Source organism: Felis catus, chromosome A2 (assembly GCF_018350175.1).
Source record: "Felis catus isolate Fca126 chromosome A2, F.catus_Fca126_mat1.0, whole genome shotgun sequence".
Classification (NCBI taxonomy): Eukaryota; Metazoa; Chordata; class Mammalia; order Carnivora; family Felidae; genus Felis; species Felis catus.
In genome coordinates, this window is record NC_058369.1 from 53,519,128 (window position 1) to 53,533,996 (window position 14,869).

General features: G+C 48.8%; 1 long non-coding RNA gene across 1 annotated transcript; it reads left to right on the forward strand.

Annotated features, from left to right (window-relative positions):
* The first annotated feature begins 1,906 nt into the window (after nucleotides 1–1,906).
* On the forward strand, nucleotides 1,907–14,650 carry LOC111557272. The gene is made up of 3 exons (XR_002737196.2): nucleotides 1,907–3,064; nucleotides 4,105–4,263; nucleotides 10,782–14,650. It is a non-coding gene; the product is annotated as an uncharacterized LOC111557272 (long non-coding RNA).
* The last annotated feature ends 219 nt before the right edge of the window (nucleotides 14,651–14,869 follow it).

Sequence of the window (14,869 nt, forward strand, 5' to 3'; positions counted from 1 at the left end):
AACACTGGCTTTGGCAGGGAAAAAGCTGGTAAATTCTTCTCAGTGAGAAAGCTGATGTGGAGAGATTGAGATGCTACCTCTCTGTCTTCCATGAGCCTCTTACATTAAGCAAGAACAAGTCAGAAATTGACGTGGCAACAAGTTATCCTGCACAAAGCATGCACCTGCAGTAAACAAAAATGCAAGTACGGGCTTTTGTGATCTTTTCCATTCCGTCTTCATCGCATTTACCCCCCTACTCGAGCTCTTCTCTTTCTCCTTCTCGGTTCCCTTTCCTAGTCATCCCAGCCCTCAGTGGCCTCGCCCTTTTTTGAACTCCTAAGGCTTCAGGACTATGGATCAGAGGGTCCCCAGATGGGACGACTCAGGCCACTGAGATGGAGCTGAGCATGGCTGGTCTTCAAGCACTGCAAGGTCAGGGTCTGCATCTGCCCTTGGTGGTACCTGGGGGGAGGTGGCCAGGAGCTAAGCAGGAGCGGCTCTTGACTGAGAGTCATGACAGTGGACAGAGGACATCTGTCCCCAAACCTTATCTCCACCAGTAGCTCCTCCTAGAATGGGTCAGCAAGTGTCGGTCCGAGCTTAAGGACAAACCTGGTATTTTATGGCTGCCATGGAACAATAGTGGAAACCCAGCAGAAGCCTCGGCATCATCTGGGGTGGGGGGAAGCCCAAGGCTGGTGGCCAGTTTCCTGGGTCATGGCAACAACATCTGTGCAAAGTGGCCCAAGACCAGGCAGTAAGGAGGAGGGGGTTCCTGGAGTGTCTGGAAATAAAAGCGGATGGTGGATGGATGATGGGCTAACCCAGTGACCCCAGTGGCAAAAGAATGGCCTTCATTGCCCCACCCCCACCTGTGGCCTCACCCAAATGGGTCTGGCTTCACTGCAGCATGATTCAGGCTGTCCTAGATAGCCAACGATGACCCAGAGCGGGGAAACTGTTTCTATCACCTTTTTTTTTTTTTTTTTTTTTTTTTTTTTTGGTACGTGCTCATTGCTTATGTATTCATGATAGTGATAAAATGAGCAATTCCCTGCCTTGGCAAAAATGGTGTCCAGACCATCGGTGACTTGTTGTCATCATTATGAGCTGCCACAGAGCTATTTGCCCTGACTGGTGACCTCCGCTGTTTCCCTGACTGACCTGTGGTACATCTGTCCTCGCTGGGGGCTGGCACCTCTCATTAACGTCAGCTTTCAGCAGTGCTCCCCGCTCACCAAATTATCACCTGCTCTCTAGTGGCAGAGTTACTACCTTGTTAAAGTGGTGCATATATTGAAGTCATTTCTAAATCCAACAGGTGCCTCACACATGGCAGGCAAGCAGCGTTCACACTCTCATTTGGCCAGAGAGCCCAGGGAAGGGCCCTAAAAGGGGAGCCATTTTCTGACAACCATAGTGTAGCTGCCAGCAGATCAGGGCCCCTTGGTCGGGTCATGCCCTTGCTCAGACACCTTCAATGGCTCCCTGTGAAATAAAGTTTAAAATCTCCATCATTCAAGACCCTCATGGTCTGACTTCAGTGGGCTTTTCCAGCCTCACCTGCCCCCTCCCCTTTCACACCCTGGCTTCCAGCTACAAGGGGCCACAAAGCCTTCTCTAGCTGTCAACAGTCCATTCACCATTCAAGGCAGTCCATTCACCATTTAAGAGCTGTCCCTGGCTCCCTCCTTGGTTTCTGCCACATCTCTTTTATTCTAACCTTCATCAAAATGGAACTTAGAGGGGCACCTGGGTGGCTCAGTCAGTTAAGAGTCCAACTTTGGCTCAGGTCATTTTCTCACAGTCTGTGAGTTCGAGCCCCACGTGGGGCTCTGTGCTGACAGCTCAGAGCCTGGAGCCTGCTTCCGATTGTGTCTCCCTCTCTCTCTGCCCTCCCCTCCTTCGTGCTCTCTCTCTCAAAAATAAATAAACATTAAACAAAATTTTTTTTTAATTAAAAAAAAATGGAACTTAGGTTACCATAGAATTTTGTCTGCTGTCACATACACTGGAACTTCTTAGGGTTGGGGATGTTGTTTTAGCTATGTGTCCTCCATACCCTGCACTCAGGAGCAGCTCAGTAAATCATGTAGGTGCTTTTCACAAGCAGGCTCTCTAATCACCATGGCAACCTTGCAAACTAGACAGTGTTTTTTCCCAAATGAAGTCTCAGGTTAAGCAACTTGCCCCAAGTCAGATATGCTTAGTTTCCAAGGCAGAACTCTTTCCACAGTGTCTAAAGTATGTCTGATGTTTGCATGCTCAAAACAAACACAAAACAAAACAAATCCCACTCTGCTTCATAGAAGCAGCATTACCTGGACCTAATCCCACCTCTCGGGGAACCGAATGGTTTTTTGGGAGCCCTCTACCTGGGCAAACACCCCCACCTTCTCTGAATTTCGGTTTCCTCCACTGTCATGGGGTTGATACTAATAGCTTCCTTCTTAGGCTGACAGAGATAACACACACAAGGCACGCAGCGCTGTGATAAGTCACCGTCCTTCCTGGGTGCCCTGCCCTGTCGACTTGCCGCTCAGATGCCTCCTCCACACCAGGGGCTGAGAAGCGCTGGCTGGGGCGGGGCAGGGGGCGGAGCCTGGTCCCTCCTGACTGTCCTCCAGAATCACACATCTGGCCCCTCAGGGTGGGAGTGGGAAGGAAGCCAGGCTCCCTGGACGCTGATGAAACGTGTCTGTTGTGGGCCTGTTGGGCAACGCTGAAACTGGGGAGGAAGGAACAGCAACCGCTGAGTCTCCTGCTGGGTCCGAGGAGGCTTGAGCAACGCCCCCAGCAGTTGCCTCATCTCTGCCAAGCAGGGTGATGATGCCCCAGGGTGGGGTGTTGCACCATGTTCTTAGAAAGCTGCCTCTGTACATGCATTTCCATTTGGGGCCTGGACTGGTTTTGTTTAATCATTGTCTTTTTCACTTCCAAATTTCTGAGGGCAAATTGGGAGACCATGATGTGGTGAAATGATCATTAGCCAACTTTCCCTGAGTACTTACTCCACATCCTGTACTGTGCTAAATCCCTTCATGTACGTGATCTCGTGGAATGCACACACCAACCCTCTCAGGTAGGTACTGTTCTGCACACGAGCCCGTGAAGAAACTAAGGCCCAGAGTAGTTAAGCAACTTGCCCATGGTCACACAGCATATAAATGGTGGAGCCAGGATTTGAGCTCAAACTAAGTGAGTCCAGGACCCTTAACCACTATTTGGGCACTGCCTCCCATGAGTGAAAAGAACCTGACTTGGAAGTCAGGCTGTTCTGGGGATGAAACCCAGCAATGATGCTGGCTCACTCACTACATATCCCCAGTAGGGCCCTTCCTCTTCTCTGGGCCTCAGTTTCCTCATTAGTAGAGTAAGTGGATTAGAATAGATTGCTGGTTCTCAAAATTTCCTTCTGCTTATTCAGAAAATAGAATGCTTCAAGCAGAGACTGGCTGCAAACAAGAGAACTTTAGAGAGTGATGGAAACATTCTAAACCTGGATTGTGGTGATGTTTGCACAACGTACATTTGCTAAAAAGCCTTGAATTGTACACTTCCAATGGGTGAATTTTATGGTGTGTAAATAATACCTCAATAAAGCTGTAAACTACTAGAATATTTTATGAAACAGCGATACTCAATCCCCAGTACCCACACAGGATTGTTTGAAAACCAATGGGCTGTGTGGATTCTGGATGGCCTCAGACTCTGACCTTCTGGAATCCTGAGTTCATCTTTAGCGCCTACTTTGTGCAGATCGCTATGGTTATGTGTGTGCAGGGATTCCATCTTCTGTACCGTCAGCCCAGCCCCAGCACAGCACCTGACGCACCATACACATCCAATGAGCGTCATTCGATGAATGGCTGACGGAGGAGTAATGCACATTTTCACAAGGGTGGTCCAGACTTCAGGGTGCTTGGAGACAGGCACCGTGAAAACCTAACTCCCAGCACAGACCTGGTACAAAGTAGGAATTTGGTTATGGTGTGTTGAATAAATAAATGACTGAATGGATACAATGACTCAGTCCCTCCTCGTGAGGGAAGACAGGATATCAGTGTATAGATACAGTTGCCCCCCTCCCCTTATCTGCAGTTTCATTTTCCATGATTTCAGTTACCCACGGTCAAGCTCCCAAAGCAGATGATCCTCCTTACAAGGTATCGGCAGAAGATCAGAAGTGGCCTAACACGACGTCACAGTGCCTACGTCATTCGCCTCATCACATCTCATCACGTGGGCCTTTTATCATCTCACATCATCACAGGAACAAGGGTGAGTATGGTACAGTAAGATTTGTTTTTAAGTTTATTTATTTATTTATTTATTTTGAGCAGGGAGGGAGAGAGAGAGAGAGAGAGAGAGAGAGAGAGAGAGAGAGAATCTCAAGCAGGCTCCGCACCACCAGTCCAGAGCCCGATGTGGGGCTCAAACTCATGAACCACAAGATCATGAGTGGAGTCAAAATCAAGAGTCAGATGCTTAACCAACTGAGCCACCCAGGCACCCCACTACAGTAAGATATTTTGAGAGAGAGAGAGACAATCACATAACTTTAATTACAGTATATTGTTCTAATTGCCCTATTTTACTGTTGCTGTTGTTAATGTCTTCCTGTGCATCATTTATAAATTCAACTTTGTCGCTCAGGTCATGGTCTCATGGTTCGTGAGTTCAAGCCCCATGTTGGGCTCTGCACTGACAGTGCAGAGCCTGCTTGGGATTCTCTCTCCCTCTCTCTCTGCCCCTCCCCCGCTCATACTCTCTTTCTCTCCTTCTCTCTCTCTCTCTATCTCTCTCTCTCTCTCTCTCTCAAAAATTGGGCAGGGGTCAGAGAAGCCAGTGGGCAGTGGGCTAAGATGTTCAGGAGAATTGGGACAACTTACAGTTTCTTCTTTCTTCTTCTTCTAAAACTCTTGGCTAAGCTCCTGACTACTACTGATAGCTATCTCTTAACACCAGGGCCATTTCCTCTCTGTTCGGGAAAGCTCAGGAGTCCAGTGGCTTTGACTAAGTGGTCTGGGGAGAACTGTGAGTGAGGTGCCCCGGTGTCCCCTAGACACCTTCCCTGGAGGCATCTGCAGTATAGCGCTTGCTACAGCAAACCAACTCCAAATTGAGTTTCAGAGGAAACAGGGAAAGAATAGAATAGTCTCCCAACCCCTGTAGCACCTGCTCCGTATCTGTTTTCTGACTTAATGCTTGAAGCTGGTCTGCAAGGTGAGTATGATTAACACCGTTTGTCAGTCAACGCGACCGAAGTTTGATGAAACGACCTACCCAGAGACAAGTGACAGAATAGGATTCGAACCTAGGACCAGGGCGCTCTGAACACCCTGCTTTACTGCTGAACTGTGTGCCTCTCCACCGGTCGGTTTCAGCTTGGACACGTCATGTACCTTCTTTGGGTTTCCCCATCTGCAAACCAAGGAGCTAAAAGCTAAGTGAGAGGGTCGTCTCCTGACCTGATTCAGAAGTGTCCCAGACGGCCATGGGTGGGTGCAGCCAGTGTGGCCTGGTCCCACAATAAGTGCTAGCAAGAGATGACTGATTGAAGTGGCTTTCAGCAAGGAAGCCAGCCTATCACAGGCTGGAGGCGAGACCTAAGCATGTGAGTCACCCCCGGCTCTCCCTGCCACTAGAGGGGACGGGGACAGCCCATGTCTGGTCTCCTTGGGTCCCTACCCCCACCCTCAGGGGTGTCTTATAACCAGGGCACAGTCTCCACCGAGATTAGGAGTACGTGCTCAGACACACACACAGACTTTGCAAACAATGCAGGGAAATAAAGTTCTCACAGGAAACATTATCATACTGACTCACAACAGACCCATCCATAAAACAAACTCCTGGTACCTGGGGCCGGCTCAGAGAGAGTGGCCTGGGAGATAGCAGGCCCACTCTCTCCTGGGCCCTGGAGGAAGTGGGTGCCGCCGGGGGGAAGGGCAACTTCCCCTCCCTGCTCCGACGTTGGCCTGGGATCTGAATTATTTGTCAAAAAGAGGAAAAAAAATGATAAAAGCACAAGTCCCAGAGCATTATGGCCTCTTCACCCTGTCACAAGAGCTCTGTTGCAGAAACCTCTCTTAGCACCATGGTATTTTGCAAGTCATTTGCCATGCCAATGCAGAAAACATTACCGTCTCCAGGGGCCTGTGTCTCCATCAACCCTTGCTTAGCAAAGCAGGCTTGACTGCTGCCAGTGTAGAGGGAGAATTTGCTCCAAGTCTGTTTTCAGACTTGAGAAGGCAGCTTGACACATCTTTGAAACATCACATGGACAGGTGTCTTACCTGTTTGGAGCCTCAGTTTCCTCGCCTGCAAAATGGGAATAGTCATGAGAATGAAAGTAAGAAGATGTACATTTACCACGTGGCACAGTGTTGGTTTTCCTGACCCTCTGTGCGAAGCAGCCTGGAAAAGGGACTTGGGAATCTCAAGACCCCCCCTCCAAGTCTTGACCCTCCTCTTTCTTAATCCTGGGATGATTAAACCTGGGCCCTGTCCTCACCTCCATCTCCAACTCTGGAAAAGCAGGGTATCTAATCTGCCCTGATCTGCCTGACTCCGGTGCAACACAGCTGTGAGGGGAGCTGGGTTGTCAACCAGGCTTAGGACACTGGCTCATGAAGGGTTCAAGTACCAAGGCCATCGAAGGGCCCTAGAATATTTGGGTTGTTGCTGTCCTGGCTGAGCCCTGGCCATTTTCCCATCCTAGAATAGGAATGATCCATGGTGCCCGGGATCTCCCCTGAGGAAGAAGAGGGTCAACATCCCCCTCTGGTTCCCCCTCTGGGAATAAAATGGGTCACTACTGGGAAGGGTTTGTACCCTCCTTCAGGCCCTGGCAGACCCTAGCCTCCCCTGGGAGTACTGCCAGCCAACCTCCAATCCCAAGTACATCACCCATACTTGGGCCACACCTGGCACTAAGGCCCTGATAAAATTACTCCTAGCCTGCTCTCTCCATCCATTCCCCGTCATGGTGACCACGGTGCTCTCTCAAGAACATACTCTGACAAGGTCACACCTCTGCTTGAAACCCTGCAGTGCTTGAAGCCCAAGCTCGTTATTTTGGCCCTCAAGGTTCTTCAGGGTATGGCCTCTGCTGAACTCACCAGCTTCCCTCCCCCCTCATTTCTCTTACCCACCCTATGCTCTGGACTCAGTTAAGGACCCACAGTTTCCTAATCTTGCCACAGTTTCATATCTCAGTGCCTTCTGCATGCTCTTGTCGCTGGTAGGTTGTTCCTTCTGTTATCTTCTAACAAACTTCTATTCATTCTTCAAAGCCCAACTTCAATATCCCCTTTTCTGTCAGCCCTAAACCATGTTCCAAACAGTTCCTTTCTGTGCCCTCTCCATCTTTCTGGTGTCAGCTATCACACCATCTTATCATTTACTTCTTTATACATATGTCTCCTGCTTGGGACCACAAGCTTAGTAGGTTAGGAATTGATTTCTGAGTACTTTGTCCCAAACTCTTAAATTTCCTCACCACATTTAGGGAATTTCCCTCCCCAACATGGTGACTGCGCAGCCTGTCGCTTTTTGAGGAATCTCGGAAGGTGCTCAGATTTACAACCAAACATCTCTCAAGTCAGCCAACTTTGCCTTGAACCTTTGGTAGCTTGTTTTTCTACCAAACAGATGCCAAACGGGTCTGCAGGGGCTGGTGCATGCTTGCATTTTTAAAAGGTTTTAATGTGTAACTGTTTAATTCTTCCCAGGGAGATATTTTCTAAGGCGATAGAGATATTTTGTAAATAACACACTTCTTTTGTGTTGGAGGTGAAGCAAGGAATGAAGAGTCAATGCACGGGAAGCACAAGTGTTTTGCCAGCCCCTAAGTCAGCTCAGAGGATGAGAAATTCAGCCCTAAGGAATGAATGCCTAGGGATGTATGTCTGTCAGGCAGAGTCGTCTGGAGCACTTCCTAGAAATCTTGACCTGTCCCTGTCAATGGGGAAGGCTAATTAAAGGAAATAAAAGACTAGTAGCCAGGAGATTCCAATGTGCTGGAAAAACAAAGGCAGCCAACCTACAGACTGCTAAGTCAGCTCTCTGCTTTGCCCCTGTCTGGCTCCCCCTCCCATCCAGCCAAACGCTCTTTCTTTTCTTTTCTTCGCCGGATTTGCCACCAGCAACACCTACTTGTCTCTCTTCACCCCATGGGAGAACATGCAGGGCCAGGCAGCTGACCGCAGTGGTTCAGAGTGAGGACAGGGAAATGCAAATTTAAACTGCTAGACACCCCTATTCCTCCATCAGAATGACTAAAATGAAAAAGACTGACCTGAGGTGCCTGGGTGGCTCAGTCAGTTGATCATCCGACTCTTGATTTCAGCTCAGGCCGTGATCCCCGGGGGTCATGGGATCAAGCCCCGCGTCGGGTGAATGCGGAGCCTGCTTGGGATTCTCTCTCTTTCCATCCCTCTGCCCCTCCCCTGCTCGTGCTCTCTTTATATGTAAAAAAAAAATTTTTTTAATAAATAAATAAAAATAAAAAGACTGACCTTAGCAAACATTGGGGAGGATGTGGAGCAACTAGAACGCTCATATGCTTCTGATGGGAATGCAAAATGATGCAGTACGGCACTTATGAGGTTAAATACATGCCTGAGCAGAGGAGCCCACCATCCATGCCTAGGTAATTTCAAAAGTGAAATGAAAACATGTAGCTACACAAACAACCATACACGAATGTGCAGAACGCCATTATTCACATAAGCCAAAACGTGGAAACCACCGGAAAGTCTATCAACAGATGAATGGATGCAACGAAATGTGGTCCGTCCCTACAGTGGAATATTATTTGGCTGTGAAAAAAGGAGCAAAGTCCTGATAGATGTTATAACATGGATCAACCTTGAAAATATTATGCCAGGCCAAAGAAGGGAGTAACAAAAGACCACATTATTGTAAGATTTCACGTACGTGAAATGTCCCCCGAATAGGCAAATCTACAGAGACAGAAAGTAGATCAGTGGTTGCCAAGGGCTGGGCGGAAGAGAGAAAGAATGACTACTAATGGGTAGGGCATTTGTTTTTGTGGTGCTGAAGATGTTCTAAAATTGACGGTGGTGATGGTTGTACAACACTGTGAATATAGTAGAAAAACAACAACAACCGCACACTTTAAAAGGGCGAATTGCATGGTATTTGAATGACACGTCCCTAAAGCTGTCCCATGCATACATATATCCACATGGCGACAAAGACCATGACTCAAGCCCAAAGCAAGCATTCAGGCAGTGTGAGGAGTGCCATAATTAGACCTGCAGGTTGGATCTGGCCGTGGGATCTTGTGTGGCTGGCAGCATGGAAATCCTCATTGAATCTCTTTGCTTGTAGGCTGGGCATGTGCTCTCCAGGCCTCTGTTAGGCGCACAGGATTTACTAATTACACAATCTGCTTGGCTTGATGTGTCCATGCCTGCACCAGGTCAGGGGACCCTTGGATACCCGGGGCGGAAGGGACATGGCCCTGACCTAGACCGAGCTCCTCTTAGAAGCCACTGTACCTCACCCTTTCACTAGTGTTACATCATGATATGCCACAATGCTGGCAAGTAGGGCCGCTGCGTCTATGAACTGGCAGAGAGTGAATCCTGGGACAGGGCCCCACTGTCCGTGTGAGATGAGTCTGATGTGCTGTCGTTCCCTCTTTTGTATAATCACAAAAGTAGAGAGCATTTATGAAGTGCTTTCTATGTGCTGGCACAAGTGTAAATCTTAGTATGTAACGTCTCCTTTAATTCTGACCCTAGAGGGGGTGTCAAGTATTAGCCCCCTGTGTGCTCACTGGTGATTGTACACCTTGTTCAAGACCACCCAGCTGTAAGTGGTGGAGTGGGGAATGGAACGCTAGTCAGTCAGGCTCTAGACCCACAGATGGCCTCCCTAAGGTCACAATGGAGAGCCAAAGGGCCTGAAGGCTATCTGCTCCTGCTGCACCTGTCATCAGGAGAAGGCAGAGGGTGGGGAGGACACAGGGCTCGGGCAGCCAGAACAGGTTATTCAGCCCCATGAAGCTGGGGCTAGCCACACTGGCTACAGATCAGGGGAACAAAGGAGCAGGATATTTACCCTGTGATGGGCAGGAAGGGCAGAGAAAAACACCAGAGGTGTTTCTGTCCTGAAGAGCTAAATCAGAGATATTACCAGGCATTTCTGGTACCAGGCTTCACACTGATGGAGAGGATGGAGGGAGGAAGGAAAGGAGGGAAGAAGTGAGGGTGAGGAGAGGGAAGAAGGGAGGGGGAGAGGAGGGAGGAAGTGAGGGTGAGGGGAGGGAGGGAGGAAGGAAGAAGGCAAAGTCTTCTCAGCTCAGTGAATATTAAGATGAATGGTTTTATTTCTTGGTTGTTTGGTTGGTAGGTTGGTTTTCAGGGTCATGGGTAATGGACAAAGCATAGGTTCACTTGCCTGGTCAAAGCAGTCCCTGAACTTTCTTACTGAAAAACAAAAACAAAAACAAAAACAAAAAAAAACCCTGGCAGCCAGGCCTTTAGCTCCTGGAGATCTCCCCCTGCCCAATTCTTCCTTGACCTTTCCACCGCATCTTCCACTCTACACCCATTTAACAGAGACTCAAGATCAAAATCGTGATTGTGAAAGGTTTATTCAGGTAAGAGGTATTAGGCTAGGCTCACTCTTAGTGATGGATACAGATCATCTTATGCACAACTCATTTTAAATGGTATGTAATAAGTCCAAAAAATAAGCTCGCGCCATTTCCAAGTAGTGAGAGAAAGAGTAGCTGGTGTCATTGAGCGCGCACTACCTTCCAGGTGCTGAGCGAGGCCCCGCGCACGTCGTCCTCCGACCTCTCCACGTGCTTACAAGGTTAGCTGTCCTTCCCCCATTTAACAGGTAAGCAACCGGCGGCTTCAGGGGGAGTCATGTCACACAAGGGCACATAAGTGCCAGCTCTTGAATTCTCCAGTCTTTGAGAGTGGAAGCTTTTTCTTTTTATCTCTTTTGGCCTTTGCTGATGCCTGGTGATAGGACTTTCTACAACTGGGCCAACTTCCCCTGTCGGGCTCTTTACCAAACATTCCAGGTAGACTTATCACCCTGTGATAACATGGGAAGTTCTCATTCATTCCATCTGTATCAAAGCCTAAAAACAAAACAAACAGGAAACTGTATTCATAAAAAAATATATATGAATTCAACTGTATCGATCAAAAAAAAGTCTGTAGAATTGTTAAAAATGTATTTACAAATTCCTTTTTCCTCTGTGCTTCATTAGTGCAAATGACATACCCCGTTCTGGTATCAGGGCTGGGACTCTTGCCGCCCAGCTGCTGTCTCTGCATCCTGGCCATCCCACTGCTCACTGATGCCTCTCTGGACAGGGTTGAGGCTGTGTGCTGGCCCAGTGGGCAGAAACGAGTAAGACCCAGGCTGCTGGGGGCAATCAGGCATGCTCATTAAGTAGCAATGAATGCAGGGCCTACTCTGAGAAGTGCTGTGAGGAAGGCTTAGACAAAAGGCGTGAGAGTGCAGAGAAGGAAAAAGGCCTTTCTGTCTCAGGGAATCAGCAAGGCTGAAAGATGGGTAGGAAACAGATGGGGGAACACCGTGAGGAGGGCCGAGGGCCCAACTTCTTTCTCACCATCATTGCTGCTACCACGGGTGGCCATGTGCCAAGCTCTGTGCCAGGCACCTTATCCACATTACATCACTTACTCCTCAGAGCAACCCACTGAGGCTGTTACTGCTACCGCCCCCTCCTTTCGGATGAGCAATCTGAAGCTCCTTGCCCAAGGTCACACAGGTAAGTTCCAGAAGAAGGCTTTGAATCCAGGTCTATCAGAAGCCAGAGCCCCTGCTCTTAGAGTGATTTACCATTTTCAGAGAACTTTCAAATTCGTTATCCCATCTGATCTTCCTGTACCCAGAGTTTCTCTATGTCTCACCAGCCTGTTGGCACAAATGAGTCACCCTACCGGTAACAGTGTGAATTTTACTTGCCCTCCCCCTCCCCCTCCCTTTGCTCACTTTGGTTCTCTGGCCACCTGCAAAGCCTCACCCACCTCTAGCGAGAGTCCCAGGGGGTATCTATGGTCACCTTTTCCTGCACTGCTCCTCCGTTAAAGCTCACTGCCCAAGAAGGTCATGGAAGGTCCCACCCAATCTGTCCCCTTTGAGAATCCTTCCCCAGCAAGCCGAGGCTCAGGACCCTGCACGAGGTGTGTGACCTCAGCTCAGCTACCCCTGGCCCACCCCCATGAGCCTCAGTTTTCTTATCCGGGAAAGCAGAGAGGTTAGTTCAGTTCCACATGTGTTCCCTGAGCAGCGGCTAAATATAACGGTGAACCATGGAACCAAAGGAAAGGGGTGAATCGAGCCAGGCCCTCGATAAGACACACACATAAGCAATTATACCCCCAAGACCCATGTGCAGGGCGTAAGGGCCACAAGGGAATCAAACTGTTGTGGGAAGGGCTGTTTCTGGCTGGTGAGAGGCCCATATGGCAGCCATTCATGGAGGCCTTAACATACACCAGATCCCAGCTCAGAGCTTTACCCGCATTAACCCATTTAATCCTCCCCCAAAGCCAGTTGAGACAAAGACAGAATTATCCCCATGTCAGAGAGGAAACTGAGGCTCAGGGAGGTGAAGTCATTTGCCCAAGGTCACACAGTTAAGTAAGTGGTGGCAGAATTGGTCTGACAGCCCCTAGCTCTTAATTGCTATCTTCGCAGAAGTGGGGTCAGTAAATCTTGGCTTTGTAAACCAGCTCAGTCCTGATACTGCTCAGATCAATCCTTCCCGTGTTATGATTGTAGAATCACACATTGTTTCCCCATCTGCACAGTCAGCTGGAACAAAAGTCCCTGGAGCTCAAGTCAAACTATGGGGACCAACTCTGAAATCATGGAAAAACCTCAAGTGGACGGTCAGGGCTGTTTCATTGGAAAGTTTTTCTCCTGTGCAGTTTTCAGAAAACTTGGGAGCCCTGTGTCCCTTGTTCGTGCTAGACCTCGGCCTGCGATGGTGTCTGGCTGATCAACGATAGTCATAACCATGAGTATCATGGAGAGCGCTTCACATGCACCGCCTCATTTCATCTTGATGACAGTACACAGTGATATTCCATCTCCGTTTTACAGAGAAGAGAACCCGGTCTTGAAAAGAAGAAGCCTCTTTCTGGAGGTGACCCAGGCAGTAAGTGGCTGGTCCCTGAAACAGGTCTGGTGACCCTAAAACCTGCCCTCTTAATGATGACTTGAATGCGTTGCTCATTTTCCGTTCTCGGGGATTCTCAACCGAGGCTGCTCATTCACAATACCTGGGATACTATTTAGAATACTATGGTGAGGCCCATCCCAGACCAATTAAATCAGTCTCTGGGAATGGACTCAGGTTGAAAACCTTGCCTCTAGGACATGCCTGGCATTCTACCAAGAGCCTCAGCCAGACCTGGAACTTCAGAGAGAATTGGACAGTGGGAGGGGGAGAGAGGAAGGTTACCTGATTCTTCTTCTCCTCCCTTCCCCTTCCATCTCCTCCTTTTCCAGCCAACCGAAGGACTGGCCTCAGCCTTTCTCTTGATCTGAGATCATTTGGCCTTTGGGATAAGATTTCTATGTGACCCCTCCCCTACACTGTGCCTCATAAGCCTGGCACATAATAGGTGCTCAGTAAACATAATAGGTGGTGAACAGATCGTGAAGAGAACCCTCCAGCCATTCCTTCCAGGCAGGTGAAATTGCATGGATCTATTCTGCTGGAGTTCAAAGAACTTGCACAACCGGAAGGAGACTTGCCCACTCCGGCAGGTAGCAAGATGCTCCCATCAGCCATGCATGAAGGTGCCCTTTGCACCATCTCTTTCCCAGTAATAGGTATTAACTTAAAAAAAGAGATCCTTTCTAATTTAATGGGTAGAAAACAATCTCGGTTTTGGTTTGAATTTACATTTCTTTGAATACTGGTGAGGACGAACATTTTTTTCATGTGCTTATTAGTCATTTGTATTGCTTCTTCTGTGAATTGTCTGTTCCCAATTTACTAATTTACAACGAGAAATGTAACTGCCAAGGGGACCGGATACACGTGTCCTCCAGCCAACACACCAGCTCCCTGTAGGCACACTCCTCAGGATGCCAAACTCTAATCAGGAGATGCTTGGTGAACACAGCATGAGCAAAAGGAGGGGTTGGTTATAGGATTCCAGGATTTAAGGCATCAGGGCAAGCTAGACTTACCACCGGGGTCCACAAAATCCCTGACTACGGATCCTCCCTCTTTCTCTTTCCTCTGCCTCCCTAGCTGCCCAGCCCTTCTTCAGATGGACATTTCTTTCTTTAGAAACATGACTACATTCATTTTAGTGCTTCCTCTGGCCCACGATCCCTCCTTGATTGTATGCTTGAACTCTCAAAGCAATCTTCATCCCTAATTCCTGTGCCTCCTTGGACCACCTTCCCATTTCCTGGGGATTTACAAAGTCTAGCCTATAGCTTTGGGGGAGTCTGCCCCTCCCCTTGTTGTGCTGGAATTGCCTCCCTTCTATAAAGTGTGAGCATGGGGCGCCTGGGTGGCGCAGTCGGTTAAGCGTCCGACTTCAGCCACGGCACGATCTCGCGGTCCGTGAGTTCGAGCCCCGCGTCGGGCTCTGGGCTGATGGCTCAGAGCCTGGAGCCTGCTTCCGATTCTGTGTCTCCCTCTCTCTCTGCCCCTCCCCCGTTCATGCTCTGTCTCTCTCTGTCCCAAAAATAAATAAACGTTGAAAAAAAAAAAAGTGTGAGCAGTTTCAGGGGGCCTGGACCTTCCACATTCAGAACGTTTACGTACTTGTGCCTTTTCCAAGCCCTTCCGTAGACTATCCTGGGGGGCCTCTGACTTCCACAAAGTTAAGATCCA